The sequence below is a fragment of the Sceloporus occidentalis genome, unplaced genomic scaffold (genome assembly GCF_023333645.1).
Source record: "Sceloporus occidentalis isolate IW3139 unplaced genomic scaffold, rSceOcc1.0.p SCAF_1, whole genome shotgun sequence".
NCBI lineage: Eukaryota > Metazoa > Chordata > Lepidosauria > Squamata > Phrynosomatidae > Sceloporus > Sceloporus occidentalis.
In genome coordinates this window covers 111,003,408-111,022,423 of record NW_028316981.1, presented here as the reverse complement: position 1 = coordinate 111,022,423, position 19,016 = coordinate 111,003,408, and the positions used below count along the sequence as shown (strand labels likewise).

At 40.1% G+C, this 19,016-nt stretch overlaps 1 protein-coding gene across 6 annotated transcripts in view; it reads left to right on the top strand.

Moving 5' to 3' along the window:
- TENM2 (teneurin transmembrane protein 2) overlaps positions 1-19,016 on the top strand; it is a 1,152,237-nt gene that overhangs the window by 70,226 nt on the left and 1,062,995 nt on the right. For all 6 annotated transcript variants that reach the window (XM_089531991.1, XM_089531984.1, XM_089531975.1 and 3 more), the window contains exon 2: positions 11,522-11,633. The gene's annotated coding sequence lies outside the window, so the exon portion shown is untranslated. The remainder of the gene's footprint in view (positions 1-11,521; positions 11,634-19,016) is intronic.

Sequence of the window (19,016 nt, the reverse complement as noted above, 5' to 3'; positions counted from 1 at the left end):
AGGGTATTAGTCAGAATTAAATAAATCTGGGTAGTTTTCACTACTTACGTTATGTATTCCAGTCACAGAATACTGTGAAATAAATCCCATCAAAAATTAAAGAAGCTATTTGTAGCAGAAGCAAACTATTCAGAATCTCAAAACTGCACACAAGACTAGAGCATTACATACCATACATTGCATCCAAGAAAAATAATATTTGGTTTTCCTTAGCTGTAGCCTGGCTGAGAGAGAAGACATAGTGTAGGCTAAGGTTAATTGTGCATTCTACCCTTCCTGTCCATTTATTCTGTACAAACTGGGTGTGTATTCAGATACTTTGAGGCAGCAAGTGAAATTCTAAGAGTGTTGAGGGATTATCCTGGCTCTACCTGAAAAGGTAGGATATAAATAAAATTAATGAGTCAAAGTTAACTGCTTCAGGTGTTTTTTGAGCAGTTGGAAATAACCCCTAAAATATGCTTCTCTTCTGGTTGGGAAGACTCAGATTCTTTGCCCAATTTGCTACCTGTCATTCAAAAGCCACCAGTACTTCTTGCCTAGCAGATTATGAAAAAAAGATGTGAAAAATACCAGTGAAAGCTGGACTGATTGGCTTGCCTCTGTGCTCAGGGATGTCTCACCTTTGTCATGCTGGAGAGGAGGTAAGATTACACTTGCTTCAGCATATACTGCACTAAACAGCTCTGCTGTTAGAATTAGATGGTTAATAAAGTGGTTGTCCACACAACGAAAAAGAAGTGAATTCACCCCATTTTAAATCCTACTTGTTTAAATGATGTACATAGCCAAAACAGGAGGAAACTGGAATGAAGCCATGATCTGAGAATAAACACCAGAGCAAAATAACTACTGATCAAGCCAGAAATCCAAACTATTGCACCAGTGTGTGGATTGTACACCAGTGCAGTAATGGGGAGGGCACCGGCAAGCCACCAGTGTCACTGCTGCCTATAGTTATTGTTTTCTATTACCTGGCCATGAAGTGATCACATATATACAAGAGTGCTCACTGCATCATTGACCCCATCACACATGCCATGAAGTGAAAAGACTACAAACATGGCAGTTCACCAACAATACAATGGATTTATTAAGAAAATTAGCAAACTAACCAGCCCAACAAGGGGCGATGGGGGAAAGGAGGGAAACAGGACATGTATGGGGGCTTCTATGATCCTGCTGTGCCAATATGTCACTGGACACACAAATTGCTGTGCAGGTGGGTAATCACTTGTGCAATCAAGTGGCTGGTTACACAAGTGGTAGCACAGGGCATCAAATGGGCTGGCAGCTGGGTTGGGCATAGGAGGTAATTGGTGGCCACTGGTGGTGGGTTTGTGCACATGTGGAAGAGGGAAAAAAGAATAGTGTGCAATGCCCTGCTTTGGCTGGCCCATTGTTCCAGAAAAAGGGCAGTGCTCCTGTTCCTGGAGAAGTCAGACCTGGCTATGGTGGTACATGCCTTAGGTTCATCTTGTTTGGATTACTGTAATCCACTCTGTGTGGAGATGCCTTTTAAAAGTTCTCAGAACCTCCACCTGGCCCAAAGAGCTGCAGCCAAGTTGCTAACTGAAGCTGGCTACAAAGAGTACACAACTCCCTTGTAACAACAGCTCCATTGACTGCTGGTCCATTTCTGGGCACAATTCAAAGTGTCTGTTTTGACCTATGAAACTCTATATGGCTTGGATCCAAGTTATTTAAAGGACCATGGCCTGAAACAGAAAGGTAGGAAGGAGTGGCTTCTGATTGCTCTGGGGGCATGGCATGCAGATGACGGATGCCCTCGGAGTGGCTGAAAACCACATGCAGAGGGTGCCCAGCCAGGAAAAGCCAGCTGCAAAAGGAGCAGCAAAACATTGTTCCTTGTTAGCAGCCTGTTTAGTACCACAGAAGCAGCTAGTGTTGGGACCGTGGCATCTGGTTGCCATGGTCCCACACCAATCGGGAGCTAAATGGCACTGAAGCAGACAGAGGCTGCTCCATGCTGCCAGAATGCATGACACACATATCTCCCTTTATGAGCCCACTAGAGTGTTGAGATTGTCCAGAGAGGCCTTTCTTTTGGTCCCAACACCCTCTCAGGCTCATTTGGCCGGAACAAGAGAGAAGACCTTTTCAGTGGCTGCTCCCAGGCTCTGGAACTCCCTCCCTAAAGAGGCCCGAATGGCCCCTTGCCTGTTCTACTTTTGGTAGCAGATAAAAACAGTCTTGTGTCATCAGGCTTTTCAAACTGACAAGGGTTAGGCTATAAAATGTTGTGTAATTCAAATTTTAAGGTTTCCATAGAGTTTTTAATACATTTTAAAATGTAATGCATACTTTTTTTTCTTTTTTCTTTTTAAATTGCATATTTATACATTTTAATACTTTGTATTTTTTTTAAAAAAATATTGTTTTAAACTTGATGTTCACCTCCTTGAGTCTCTATATTAAGAGTTATTAAGATATTATATAAGACAATAGTGTTTGGCCTGTGGTGGGAGTCAGGGATGCAGTCAGTGGGTTTTCTCCATGAATCAGGAAACCCTGGAGGTAAGTTAACTTTACCTCTCCTCTGTTCAGCATGGAAGTGGCTCTTAGTTTAGCCATACATTTTGTGTCTGTCTCTATATTCCTACTTGGAAGAAGAAAGCGGAATGACTGAGCACTCCTTTTGACAAGGTTGTCAAGTCATGTCTAACTGTAGGGGGCGGTGCTCATCTCTGCTACTAAGCTGACGAGCCAGTATTGTCAAAGACAATTCTGTGATCATGTGGCCAGCGTTACCATCCCACTGAAGTGGTACCTACTTATCTACTTGCACTTTTACATGCCTTCAAACTGCTAGGTTGGCAGAAGCTGGAACTAGTGATGGACGCTCACCCTGTCACGCAGTGCCTGGACCTCGAACTGCCAACCTGCTGATCTTGCAGTCATGAAAGTCAGTGTCTCAACTGCTGAACCACCACTTTAATTAAAATAAATTAAATTGGCTTGAATATTATTTACACAGTTTATATTTGAAGTTATTTATTTATTTATGTCAACATTTAATTATAATAATTAATATTGGGTAACTTTTAGTAGATTAGTGCAGAAAGTAAAAGATTGGTCAATAATTTGCAAGTAACTACTGGGACCTTTTGGTGAAAGGGTCTTCTCCTTTGTGTCATGAGACTCAGGGATAGGAAAGGGAACAACTGTTGGGACTGGTCTTGATTTTCTTTCTCCTTTAGGGCTTGAAGGGAGGAGGGTCAACAAGCTGAGACTTCCTAGAAATAGACCTGCCAAGAACAAGCTAGATGGATTAGCTTGTCTCTGGGGTCAGAGCTGGCTTGCTTTTGCCATGTTGGAGAGGAAGTAAGATTACACTTGTTTTAGCATGTACTGCACTAAGCAGCTCTGCTGCTCAGACCAGAATTAAATTGTTAATAAAGTGACTGTTAATTTAGCCATACTTTTTTCTCTCTTTTTATTCTCACTGAGTGGGCCAATTCCTTCATTGCAGCAAGGACAGTATGAGTTAAGTTAGGACAATTTTGTATCAGAAAGCAAAAACCAAGGATATAGGTTTGCCGGGACAATTTCAACCGGAAAGAGGAAACCCTTAAAGTGAACAAAATTTGGCTACCAGTCCTGAGGAATAGCAAAATAAGGACTCAATAAATGCAAATGGGAAACCATTCAGAGTCAGGGGCTTTCCCAGCAGATAATGATCACCAATTAGCAGACATTAATCCTCTTTTGCATTAGCCTCCCAGCCTCAGGCTGGCCATCAGCACAGAACAATACACATGCAAATAAATCCTGCCTTCCCAGGCTCACACAGTATATATATACCCACTTTTTCCAGGCAAAGCATTCTCTGAAGATGACAGCCACAGATGCTGGCAAAATGCCAGGAAGAAAATGTTCTAGAACCTAGCCACATAGCCCGAAAAACCCACAAAAAATCAAGGATATTAGATTTTACATCTGAGGAGGAGACTAACATTAATCTATAAATGCTCCCCAAAAGAAGAAAAAATGTTTTATTTTTATAAAATTAGCATTTAAAACAGTTAAATTTAATAATTAAAAAAAACACATACATAAATACAGTTCTGGTCCTAGAGCTCATTTTCTGTTTTAACCATTATATGTATATTAACATAGAGCCAGTAATATAGTGGTTTGAGTGCTGGCCTACAACTCTGGAGATCAAGGTTCGAGTCCCAGGTTGGGAACAAAATCCACTGGGTGATCTTGGGAAAGTCACATACTCTTAGCTTCATAGGAAGACAATGGCAAACCTCCTCTGAACAAATCTTGCCAAGAAAACCCCTTAAAGTTGCCATAGGTTGGAAAACAACTTGCAGGCACACAATGGCAAATGTATATTACGGGTAAAAATAATACTTGAATATACTCTGTGTGTGTGTGTGTCTGTATAAGGTTGGAACACATGTTTCTCAAAAAACAATTAAGAAACCTGAAACTTTGACAGAGAATTTCTGCAGTTTGGGACATATTGTATACAAAAATTGCTCAGTGTTTTTGGTTAAGCAAGTATTCCTGTTAAGAAATTTTATTTTCTGCACAGAAAATGTTTTCTATGAAAAAATACTATATGTCAGTTTTGCACAGAATATGTCCTGAACTGCAGACAGTCTTTGAAAACTGCACACTTTCCTAGACTTTCTTGTGGAGGTAAAAGAAAATTGCTAAAATTACACATAGATTCCTTTGAGAAGAAATTTAGGTAGAAGATTTATATGTGCATGTATGCATATATTTCTATATTTTAAACTTTATAAGGGGATGCATGTTGTCCCAGGAGAATATGTTATCTCAAGAAAAACATCTTTAGACTTATAATTATGGCTGACTGATGGAACCAGCAGATGGCATTCCAATTGAAAATAAGAACAGTGCCAAAGTAGAAACTCTATATATGTTAATGTATCATTGCAGAAAATTAAATGTTAAGAAGAGGGGGGCACATTGACAACTGAACAACCAACTGTCAATTATTAGTATTTAATATAGTCTTGTGTTAAATTTGTTTCCACAGTATGCTAATTGGTAATGTTGTTATTGGTACTGTACATGTACAGTGAACACAGCCCTTGTTATAACGGGTCAAAATGTTATGGCACAAACCAAAATGGGTGGAAAATACTTTCCTCTTTTGTTCTTAAACTACTGTATCTACATCTTACAGAAGGATTTGTCCCAGTGTGGCAATCACTACAGCTTGTGAACTACTGTATGAAAAGCAGTGAGGTTGGAGATATCTTTTTTAAAAAAGAAAACCAAAACAACGCATCCAATTTGTGAACTACAAACAAGTATATAAACAAAAGTTCACCCTCACCTTTCAATTTGTTTATTTTTCTTTTGTGAAAAATATGCATGTAAATACACTCACAACCTAAAAGTATGTACATATGGAAATAGGGCTCTCTAAATACCCTAAAGGCATCAGATCCTGTCAGCCTTAGTTAGTACATGAATGGGAGACTGCCACAAATACCAGGTGCTGTAGGCTACATTTCAGAGGAACAAACTGGGAAAAACACCTTTCAGGATTCCTTGCCTAAGAAAACCCTATGAGAAATTCATGGGATTAACAAAATTCAGCAGGTGAATTGAATGCACACAAACGCATACATACACACACAGAGAAAGAGGTGTTCAGGTGTGTTTCAACCAAAATAGGAAGGGGCTAGGAATGTAAAAATAGTGAACATTAAGAAATATGCAGAAAATGTTAGGTTATGTCTGTAGCAGTGCATGCAATCGTTTCCATATGGGAAGGGTGGAAGGCTTTACCACCCAATATGGAATTTGGGCAGGGCATGTGTGCTGGTGATATTGTGAGTAATGGGATGGAAACAAAACTGTCACATCTTCATATCTGTGCCGTTCTGCGATTCCACCACCATTTCATTATAATCACATTTATATTATATATATCTTGTGTTCTTACTTACTGTTGAGTTTTTCATCTTAGGATGAGCCAATGAACGAGAGACTTGAAAGATTCTTGATCATCAGCTGCCCTGCTCAGATTCTGCAACCTCAGGACTGTGGGTCCCTTGATTGAATCAATTCATCTATTGTTTGGTGTTTCTCTTTTCCTACTGTACTCAATCATCTTTTCCATCGAGTCAGGATTTCCCATAATACATCCAAAGTATAATAGTCTCAGTCATTTTGGCTTTTCTAATGAGAAAATTTATCTCATTTATAAATAAAGTAATTTAATTAATATAATATTGAGTACAGTATTCACTACAGCTACAGACTATGGCTGCTGCCACACTGCAGAATTAATGCAGTTTGACACTGCTTTAACTGCAATGGCTCTATCCCATGGAATCTTGGGGTTTGTAGTTTGTTATGGCACCAGAACTCTCTGACAAGAAGACTAAATATCTCACAAATCTGCAAATCCCAGAATTCCATAACATTGTGTCATGGCAGTTAAAGTGGTGTCAAACTGCATTAATTCTGCAGTGCAGATGTAGCCCATGATAATGATTTTTCCCACTGATTATTGTGCATTTTGAGCCTTTCCCCAACAACAAAAGTGCATGAAGAAATTTGCTAAATTTTGGCAACAAAACCACAATGCTAATTTTTATTACCTCTAAAAATGGCTTGGAGACCTAGGTGGACCCAAGGCTGCACTTCACTTACCTCTGATATATATCAACCAGTGAGATAAAGGATGTAATTATATTGTGTAGCCAAAGAGCTATATAGCCCAATTGTGCTCATTGCAGCACTAAGCATCTGGATAGTGTGATGATGATGTACTTGGGTTATCTAGGCAGACAGCCTGTGTTTTTCCTTTTGACCAACTAATACTTCAGCAGTTTCTCTTGTAATCCTGATATCACAAAGCAATAAAACAGAATAGTGGCAGAAATGTTTAAAAGGTGTGTTTGGATATACCTTTGTCTGAAAATACCCTCTTAAACTTCTTTACTCCCAAATTTTAGATGGGAAACCTTTTGCCTGGTTTTAATCATTAGAACTTTAGGTTGTTATGGTTCAAGGTTGGAGTAAATGAAGCTGTATTTTTGGATTCATGTTATTTTTTTAAAAAACTAAACAAACCTTTCTACTATGAAATCAGCCAATTAATAACCTTACCTCACCGATAATACATTTTAAAAAAGAAATTACAATACATGGGTATATTATTTTAATTAAAAAGAAATTGAGCTTGGAGAACACTCCAGCCTGTTAATTGATTTTTCTTTTTTTAAAAATTGATTGTTCAAATTATGTACAACTGAATAGTTCTCTGTTTTTCATTTTAATCTGCTATGATATTGCTATCTTGTAATACAATACTAACATATGATTATATCTGTCATTAATGCAGTTAACAGTAGATGACAAATTTTGTTGGGATATTATAGGTTTAACTCTCCCCAGAACCATTGCTATGAATCTGGAGAAATGGAAATAAAAACAGTGGTGCTACACTGATGTAAAGCAACAGTAACTGAAAATAAAAGAAGCCCCAAGTGTGTAGATGTAAGAAATTATACTACAGGATATTTGCATGCCACATCCTGCAGAGAGCAGCTGAATTCCATTTTTATATTTTCTGTTGAATGGAAAGACACCTTGCCGTTTATAAACCAAGATTTTGAGTCTCTATTGTGTGTGTGTGTGCACATACACACATAGTGCATTTGTCCTTTTCTAAGGGAAGAACACTGGCAAGAAATCGGCAGCGGCTGAGGCTTCTGGGTGGGTTTAGAATGCCATTATCCTTGAGAGTGCTACCCTTGGCCTTCTCTCAAGGTATACTAGCATCCATCTTAGTCCTAAATCAGATGATACTCGAGTGACAGAGCTCTTCATCTGGGTAGCTGGATGATCCACTGTTGCCAGTTTACAGGTGGAAAGCCTGTGGATTCTGGCTAGCTCTGGCCGACAGAAGATGAAGACAGTTTGAATATACTTCTTTCCTCCCTTTCAGAAACCTGCCAGTCTCTTGTCATAGCTTTATAACAAAGGGAACTTTTTCAATGTTCCCTTAAGTATGATCAATCATCTTCTAGGCAAGGTAAACTAGTATTCCAGGTGTGGTGGCTCACAATTGTCCCTACTCAGACTATTGTTATAACATTTGTCCTAACTAATAAAATAATTACAGTGGGCGCTTGTTATCTGCTGGGGTTTGGTCCCAGGACTCCTTGTGGATAACAAAATCCATGGATACTCAAGTTCCATTAAATACACTGGCATAGCAAAATGGTGTCCCTTATATAAAATGGCAAAATCAAGGTTTGCTATTTGGAATTTATATATATATTTTAATATTTTCAATCTGTGGATGCTTGAATCCATGGATAAAAAAATATGTAGACCAAGAGGACCAACTGTATAGCTAATGCACCGAGAGGTGAAGAGCTGCAGAGGTAAGGTTTAGCAAAATCCCTGCTTGTATGCTTCATTGGGCATTTAAAATCTCCTCCCTGTTACACATATGCATAGAATATATCTGTATATAAATCCTACATGATGTAGAAGGTCTTTTGCATATAGTTTGAACCTGCATGAAGTGTTATTATGTGGCAGTGGCTGTATAGAATCATGTGGTACGTCATTCACCAGGAGTGCTCCACCATATGGGGAAGTTCATCATACATTCAAGAGATCTGAGTGAAAACAATTATAACATATCTTATGAACTTAAGAAAAGCCTAGTTGAAAAGTCCATTCTCATCTGATGTCCTGGTCCTACAGTGGCCAACTGGGTTCCTGGGGAGGCTAACAGTCAGAAGAGAAGTGCAATAGCAGCCTCCCACCTATCCCCCAGCAACTGGTATTCAGAGGCTTATCCTGACCCCCTACCCTACCCGCCTTTACTTTCTTAATTCAGATGCACTGAAATAAAACATAACTCATTCAGGGTATGGTTAATATGTGTGTAATAGGGTTGTGCAACACTCTCTAAGGAGTCCTGGGTAAAAGAGTTCTGTTAATTGTGCAAGTTCTGCCATGTTGTTTTATTACCTCTTCTTATTCATGCTGTTTCCTTCCAGTATGGAAGTAGTATAAAAGATGCAAGATCATTTTTTTAAAAAATTACTTTTCTCAGTCTCAGTTCAGTGTCATTCTCAATTCATCATTTGTAGCACTTCTGAACATACCTTGAATAAGACATATGAACCGCATCTTTCTATGGCTTCAAGTAGCATTAATACGCAGACCCTGTGTTTTCATTAACATGTTTTTTAGCTTTCATTTGCTGTTTTATTAGAATAAGAGATCTAAAATATGACTGTGTCTGTTCCTTTCCAGAGCAATAAATTTAATCTCTTTGGCAGTATTAGTATGTTAGAAAGGTTCTTGCAAATGGCAACAAAGCTAATTCATCTCATATATAAGTATGAATGAAATTGAATAAATATAAACATAGCAACTATCTTTTTAATACTATAAAATTATTTATTGTATCTGGTTGACTTTAAGTCCCATTTAACAACATGAATCACTTTTTAATAATGGCATCACACTGTTGTTGTTGTTGTTTTCCTGATACTGTGAACCTATGATACTGTGAACAGGTATGAAGTTTAGTTTTGCCTATTGAGCTTGCCAGGAAAAAAATGTTTCAAATTATGTTGTAAGCATTTTTGAGTCCCATTTTGGGAGAAAGGTTGGGGATATAAACTAACTAACTAACTAACTAACTAACTAACTAAATAAATAAATACCCAATGTCTATTTTCTGGAAGATAAATCAGTCCAGGATAACATCCAACACACAGGTACCAACAGTTATGAAAGCATGGGCTGGTCGATTCTAACGCATGGAATAAGACAGAAATAGCCTTTGTATGTTATACCATATAATTCTTCTTAAGGTACAAAAGAAATTGGAACACCATTCCTCCTAAAGGACATCTGAGCAACTCATTTGAGCAGACTTGTGGTTTGGATTGTTTATTGTTATTTTATTTAGTTGTTGGTGGTGTAAGACTACATAGGGGGGGAACCATATGCTTATTTAAAATGCATTTGCCTCAGATGCTGCTGCAAATAACCACACATAACAACAAGTTTGGAACAAAGGCCACAACTTTATTAGCAAGCAATTGGTAAGGGTTGGCACTAAGCATGAGGTCAGGATCTGCGAAATCAAACAACCCCACGTTTGTCTGATTATCCAAAAACCTGGCACCCTCAAGGCGCTTGGGATGACCTAGGGGCTAAGGAACACAACTTGACCGCAAAACATGCCATGCGTTCACATATTCACTAAGCCCCTAGTCACCGGGAGGCGCTCCCGCATTATGGCCCCCGCAATGGCCATATGCCTGCCCTATTCGCCCCCGGGTACCTATTGACTCCCAACCAGAGCTCCATAGCCCTGGTCCCACACCGTGCAGATCCTGGCCTATGCTGCTGCCCCGAGTTGTGACAAAAAACCCACAAAACAGCGGTGGGTGGGCGGGGGAAGCTGCTCCTGTCTTCCTCCCTTCCTAGCTTGGCTCCGCACCATGCAAAGCTAAGCGCTGACTGGGGGACGGGGCCTGCAGCACGGCCTTATATAGGCCTAAGCCCCGCCCCCCACAACGTGTGCTGAGGAACTCCTCCTCCAAGGCAGCCCAACCAATGGGCTGCCCTGGAGGACCGGAAGCTCCGCACCACTGAGCCCGACTCCCAGAGCGTCGCGGGGCAGAAGGACCACCCCTTCCACCCTGGACACTAATAGGGAGCCGGGGCAAGCCCCAGTGCATACTGGGGCTTGTAGTTTTTGCCGCCTCTAGCAGCAAAACGGTCTGCCCGGCTAGCGGGCGACTGTTTTTTATGGGCAACATAGCTGTGGCATCAACCAGCAGAACCAGCAGAATAAAATTGTTCCACATAAGCAGGAGAATTCTCCAAGCAGAAGAAATCTGACCTTCCCCTAAAATTGCACCTCTCATGCCCTCAAGATTGGAGGAGATTTTTAACTCAAGTGGTGTAGTGGAGGGTTGCAGGGAGAGAGGAGATGAATAGTGTTCAATTGTCTAATACTGGCCCGTTCCACATGGGCAAAAAGTACGTGCTCGGCACGTACTAGAGTTACGAAAGGGCGTCGCTTCCGGACGCCCTAACCCTAGTACGTGCCGAGCACGTACAAAATGGTGGTGTCCTTTATACATGGGCGCCACCATTTTGATGTAGCGGATGCTTAGTGTCCACACGTCGGGGTGCGGAAATGATGCCGCAAGTGCGCCATTGGCGCCTTGTGGCGTCATTACCGCACCACAAAAAGAAGCTGCTTTTTGCGGCTTCTTTTTCCACTGCCGGGAACCCTCCCCGTTTGGAGGCTGAGGCTTCCTGGTGTCGGAAACAGAGGCGCCAGCAGACCGCCCTTTTTGGGCAGTCTGTAAAGCACAATAGTAACATAGGATTTAAGTCATTTTTTTCTTCTTCTTCTGTAATTTGTACATAGAAATACTGTATGAACAAGTTGATATTTGACTGTTGGTTTTATCTTATACTCTATATCTCTCCTTTTTTTTTTTTTTGGCAGTCATGTGTTACTCTTCATTGGCTAATAAGTCTGGATCCATTGCCACTTTGTATTAATTCGGCAACCACTGTGAAGACAGCTGGAAATTGTGCTGGTTCCTCAACATTTACTGGTAAGTGGAACCAGATTTGCATTCCACTTTGTCTTATTTATTCCTCATATTATTTCTACCAAAGCTTTTATATATTGTCTTTGGCATCATCTTCAGAAAACTGTTTTAAAAGAATAAATATCCAGTCTGTTCCTTACCTGTCTTCATGTATGAAAACGTTTTCAAATCTTTTTCATATACCTGTTTTCTAATATTTTGGTGAGGGAAATGGGCTTTTTTCCTCAATTCTACAGGCTTAGATTTCTATTCTTCATTTAGCCCATTCTTAAATACTGTCCTTGATGAAATGGGCATTTAAAGAATACATGGTTACTTTATCCAGAATACTAGAATAGTGGAAAAGTGGTAATTTTATCCAATTAGATCACTGTACTGTCTGAAAACTGCTAGTGTTGTAAATTTCCATATAATATTAACAAGCACTTTGTGAAACAATGTTTAAAAATTATCCTTGTTCTTTGCATCAGGTAGCAAAACTTTTTGTATGACGCACTATAATTCACATTGTATGTATATTGTGGCAATAATGGTACGTATATTGGATCTACCATTAGTATTGCCTAGTACAGAAGTGTACCTGTCATAGGTAAAGTACAATTCAAAAGGAGAAAAACAGCTAATCCCCTGGAAGTCACATGTGAATGTTGAAATTTGCCAAATTTCAGACATTCTGTACTACACATGTACACCTCATAGACCCTGTACATTTTTAAAGTAGCCATGCAGTAAAGATTACAGTTTATGATTCTATGTAAAGAAGGACAACTATTGGATGACATATTTTGCTTTTGTAATTCTACAAAATTACCTTACGGTGATGAATATGTGAATGCCCATTGTCAATGGGGACACTGAAGGGTGAAAAAATGCCTTTATGTAGTAATAGCGAAATGACAATAAATATGAAAAGCAATGTTTTACAGTCATAGCTTAATGACTGTGATTTCTCTCTCTCCCCCCCCCCCCTTTCTGTGCTAAAGGAGGAAAAGATTTCCTATCATGAGACTTTCATCTTTAGACTTGGTTTGCTTTCATTTTAAGTCTGTGATATGTCTTCTAAGTAGAGATATGCACCTTGTGTTTCTATGTGTGCATATAGACGAAAGCATTATTGGCAGTACTAAAATGTTTTTTAGATAATTCTTGATTCATGTGGCAGATAACAAACATCTAGCTTTTTGACAATATTTTATTTAACATATATTTAATGTATGAAGAGTTAATAGTACTCCTGGAAGCACTATCACTGCATCAGCTATCATGACATTCTTAATAATTTAATGTCTTCTGGTGGTTGTGGTTGTGGTGGTATATCTGTTTTTGTGTGCATATGTTCCTACATTTTCCTTTTATGGTTTAAAAGTAAACACATATGTGGTCTTAGGGGCTGAGCAGATGGAGAGGATCACTCCTGAGGTTTCTTGAATTGGGAGGAACCCCCGCTGTCTGAACCATCTGCTCTCAAGGTGGGCTGAACATCCACGGGCATCAAGCCGAGCCACTTGATTATTTTTTTGCTTCCCCCTCCCATGCATGTGTACCATTGCACAAACACATCACCTGCAACTGCCAATTACCTCACTCATCCCATCCAGCTGCAATCCCATTTGGACCATGTGTGTGACCATGTGACTTGTCACAAAGTTGCAACAGCAATGCACCACCCATACAGGGCATCAGTGCACCCAGTGACGGTGCGATGGGTTGGTGCAGCTGGTCGCTCATGCACTGTATAGTCAGGAACAGGGGGGGGGGGGGAAAGTATGGTGAGCAACTGTGCTGGTGGTTGCATCTCTCTGGGCCCAGAGCGTATGCTGCAGACCACTTCCATAAACCTCCTGGGCCTTCTCACATCCCCGCAGTCATGTCATGCTGTTTATGTCCCAGTGTGATAATGCACACTTTCTGTGTTAGAGTGGAACAAATTGACATTATTTTGCTCCAGTTTTTCACCCCGTAGCACGGATTCAACCTGGTGTCCTCCCATTTCTGGCTCATGCATCCTATGAACAGGTAGACCTCAAGTCCAGTTGAAGCCACTCCTTTTTGTTAGTGAGGACATGCCCTCTAGGATTATGTCATTAAGATCATGTCATGTTCTAAAGTGAGAAAAAATAATGCCAATCTGAAAACAGTTAACAAAACAGGATAAGCTACAACAAAATAATACATGTTTGTATATGCATGTGCATATACTACATTTGTACAATTTCCCAGCCCTGGCTCTTTGACTGAAGTTTAAGAGCTAGTGCCATTATCAGGTTGGCTACAACTAGATTAAAAGAATGACAGATTATCATAATTATTATCAGATTATCATGCCTTGAAATCCCACTTCAGGCCTAGACCCATTAGGAGTAGAGGGATGGGCTTCTCAAAATCTGAAGTGCTGGGGGAGTAACCCTATTTTCCCTGACAGCATTTGTCCTATCCCTTCTGCTCTGCTGATGGTGAATTCCAATTGGAAAGAAAAATTAAGTCAGCCAACAGAACAGTGTTGGTATAGAGGGCTAAATGATATGAGTTTAGGGAAAGTTAGAGAGGACATCTCATTTATGGGCTTGTGTAGAGTAATGGTACAGAAAGTTCTGAAAAGGAATGTCTCTTCAGTTTGTCTTTTCTTCACTCCTCTCTCAGACTTTATAGTATATCCCTCTTTGACTGGTTTCCTGGCTGAACCTGCTTCTTTTTCCTTCTCCTTCTCCCTCCTGGGCCAGAAAATGCATGCATGGTTTTTCTTTTTCTATTCTTTCCATGGGGGCTGTAGACTCTTTGCTTTTTAACTATATTCTACTTGTGCATACTTAGGATTTCTTGACCATGGGACAGTCTATTTTGTGCTTGAGTAGTGCTGATGTTGGTACATTCTGTTTGTACAGACTGGATGTAGAATTTATGCTAAGAAATAGTATCATGGGCTATTTATAAAATGAGGGGAAAGATATAGAATACTGGTGATTTAGTGCAGCCACATTTATTAAATACATAGAAATTGTTGCTGTGTGCCTGAAAGTCATTTTAGCCTTATGTGTAAATCTACAGCGCTATAATAATAATAATAATAATAATAATAATAATACCTATCATAGGGTTTCCCTGGCAGAATTTCTCCACAGTGACTTCACTTTTGCCTTCCTCTGAGGCTAAGAGGATGTCACTTGTCAAATATCAACCAAGAGTTTCCATGGCCAACTGGTCTCCCAATGTCCTAGTCTGACATTCAAACCATTACACCATGCTGGCTCTCCTAGATACATATATGTACCTCTAAGAGAACACATTTGCCATGATCTTGTTCATTATGTATGCTGCTTGTGGGAGGATTGACAAGGATTATTCCAGTATATTTACTTTGAATGTTGTTGTGCAGGAGGTATCCTGTAGCTTCATGCACTACAGGGTTATCTTTTGTGTGCCACATCTGTGGGCTTCCCTGTCTTCTGACTCTGTTCCTCAGCCACTGAAAGGTTGCAGAGCTACACATTCCAACTCCTCAAACAAGTAGCCATATACTGGAAATGGAAACTACTTCTTCTCTGCTGCATGCCCAAGAGCTTCCTGAATGTACGTAAGTGCAGCCTCATGCCTGATCAGTCACCAGGAGAATGGAACCATGGTTTCAAACCTCCTGGCTGCACTTCCTGGGCATATATGGTTATATGGGAATTTTAAGTACACAAGAGAGCCAGTACAATGTAGTCATTTGAGTGTTGGACTAGGACTCTGGGAGACCAGGGTTCAAATCCCTTCTCAGCCATGGAAATCCACTGGATGACCTTGAACAGGTCACTCTCTCAACCTAAAAGAAAGGCAATGGCAAGCCTCTTCTATAGAAGTATTGCCAAGGAAACCCAATGACAGGGTTAACATAAACTGGAATTAACTTGAAAAACTTGAAGGCACATGCTGATAGCAAAGTATGTCAAAGCACTTTGAGCAAGCAAGTTTCAGAAGCCTGTCTAAATTCTGTTATATCAAGTGATAATCCTGCTTTTCTTTAACACATGCATACAAATCAGTTCTGCTAAAGTTGTGGCCGGGGCGGGGGGGGGGGGCACCATGAGCAATATTTCAGGAAATGGGTTGTCGCCAGTCATTCTCACAGGCCAAATCAAGTTCACACACGCCAAATTTTTAAATAAATAAAACAATTCAAATTTAAAACAATACAAAAATATTAAATATAAGTATAAGTATAAATATAAAGTTTAAAAAATGAATACACACACACACACACATACACACACACACACACACACACAGAGAGAGAGAGAGAGAGAGAGAGGAGCTTCCACATTTGTTGGGGTTAGGAGTGCAGGACTCCCATCAAAGTGAGAAAACCACAAATAATAAAACAACTTTTTTACCTGAGAGAACACCTCTCCAGGAATCTCTAGGTCCTCCACCATAACTCTTGTGTGCCTTCAAGTTGTTCTGACTTATGGCAATTGTAGTATGAACCTATCATGGGGTTTTCTTGGCAAGATTTGTTCAGAGGAGGTTTGCCATTACCTTCCCCTGAGACTGAAAGTGTTTGACTTGCCCAAGGTCCCCTAGCGGGTTTCATGGCAGATCTGGGAATCGTGGTCTCTAGATTCACAGTCCAACACTCAAACCACTATGCCACTCTGGCTCTACAAACATTAAAAAATGAATTGTACAGCCCTACTCTCATCAGTTTGAAAAAATCACAGCAAAAAATTGTTTTTACTTGCTGCCAAAAGTTGAATGAGGATGGGCCAGAATCTGGAAGCAGCGACTGAAAAGGCCCTCTTCATTTTTCTCACCAAACAAGCCTGAGAGGATGGCATAACAGAGAGAAGGGCCTCTCTAGATGACTCTACTAGGGTCATAAAGGAAGATACAGCCCTTCAAATAACCTGGACCCAAGCTATTTAGGACTTAATAGGTCAAAAGCAGCCCATTGAATTGTGTCTAGAAATGGACCAGCAGCCAGTGGAGCTGTTGCAATAAGGGACTTGTGTGCTCCTTGTAGCCATCCTGGCTGCAGCTGTTTGGGCCAACTGAAGTTTCTGAGCACTTTTCAAAGGCAATCCCATGTAAAGTGCATTATAGTGATCCAAATGGGATATAATCAAGGCATGTACCACTGTGTAAAGATCCAACTTCTTCAGGAATGGTCACAATTGGTGCATTTGTTTTATCTGCACAAAAACATGCCTGGTCACTGGTGAAACCTGGGCCTCCAGGCTTAGAACTGAATCCAGGAATAGCCCCAAACTGTGACCTAAATAGCTTAGTTCCTTGTGGGTTTGACCAACAACAGCAAAGTGGAATTTCTCATGTGCAGCAGTGACTGCTTCACAAGCTGAAAAGCTCTGTATATTCAGGGGAAGTGTAAATTCATCTCACACAGGATGAATCCCTATTCCCAGATCAGTCTTTCAACTGATCAGGAGCACCTCTGTCTTGTTTGGACTAAGCTTCAATTTGTTTGCCTTTGTCCAGTCCATTACAGCTGCCAGACACCAGGTTAGGACAAGAACAGATTCCTGAGAATTAAGTGGAAAGACCTGACAGAGCTGGGTATCATCACCATACTGATGACACCTGGCTCCAAAACGCTCCCAACAATTTCGTGTAGATGTTAAAGATCATAGGGGACAGGACAGAAGCCCGAGGGATCCCAAAGCCAATGGAAAAGGAGTCAAGCAGGAACTCCTAGTATCACCTTTTTTCTGAGCACCTTTGCAGGAAAGGAGCCATTGTAGAACAGTACCCTCCAAGTCGCATTTGAGTGAGATAACTCAGAAGGATACCATGCTATCAAAAGCCATTGAGTGGTCCAGCAGAGCCAACAGAGATGCACTCCCCCTGTTCAGTTCCCTCTGTAGGTCATCCACCAAGGCAGCCAAAGCTGTCTACAGATCTGAAAACAGACTGAAATGGATCTAGATAATCCAACTCATTCAGGAATTGAGAAGTCACCACACACTAGCACCTTGTTCAAAAATGGAAAGTTCTGTCGGTAGCAACCATCAGGCAAATATCATTAGCTTTTGTACAGTGAACCCTTGTTATATGCTGGGGTTTGGTTCCAAGATCCCCTGTGGACAACAAAATCCATGGATGCTCAAGTCCCATTGAATATAATGACATAGCACAATAGTGTCCCTTATATAAAAATTGGAAAATCAAGGTTGATATTTGAAATTTATACTTTTTTTGAACATTTTCAAACTGTGGATGCTTGAATCCATGTATAAGAAGGGCTGACTGTACTAATATTTATAAAGCTACTTATAGACCCAGATCTACCCAGCATCCTGTTAGAGTAGGTAAAAGAGCAAAATAGTCAGCTTGCAAATGCAATTAGATATGCTAATACTGAATACAATAATTAAATAAATTGGATTACAATGAATGGTGTTAAACTCTACTAAATCGACTGTGTGAGCAGTAGGTGCAAAGTGGTGCATACTTGGGAACAAATACCATTTCTTCCTGATTAGCCACTGACAACCAATTCAGGCTCATCAGCATAATATATGTTAGGATTTCTCCTTCCTTGGTGACTTTTGGGGAAGCTGTACTCCTCATGAGTGCAAACGTACAGTCTATCCACACTGCCAGACTGAAATCACTTTAACTGCCATGGCTCCATCCTATGAAATCCTCGGATTTATACCTTCAAGAGGTACTTAGAGGTATTCTCCCAGAGAGTTCTAAAGCTGTACTTCAAGAGAGAGCACTGGGGAAATCTAACTACCACATCAGACTACAAATCCCACAGTTCAGAGGATTGGAGCCATGGCAGTTAAAGTGGTATCAAACTGAGATAATTGTACAGTGTTGGTATACCCATGGTTATCCTTTTCTGAATGTTTGCAGGTATGTTCAGTGTTAAGAGCCGATGCATATATAAGCATTAGCTGCAGTAACCTAACTGGCTATAAATAAATATTATAAACTACAGGGTTAATAGAAAAAGGCCTTTAATACAGAAAAGGCTACTGCAACTGTGTCTAATAAACAGTTAATCCAAAATCAGATATGTGTTCTTCTTTTACAATACGGTTTACCTTAATAGTTCATTTTTTATTTTGTCTCCTTAGTAACAGAGGGATATGTTGATATTCTCTTAGTCATTAAATCCAAAGTAAGTAGCTACTTAAAAATAATAACAAACAATTTCTCTGAATTGGCTAACTGCTACTTGTTACTAAGAAATCTTACAGTGATAATGAGACCAGAAAACATTGGCATAAGTACTGGTAGTAATGCATATGTCTCATTACCCGGTGTTGGTTAGTGAACTTATCCATTCTTATGAATGAGTTATTGTGCATTTTTACTATGGGGCACATGTTAAACAGTAATTTTGAAAGCATCTGACTTATTTCAGACTTTTTTCAGGTTTCA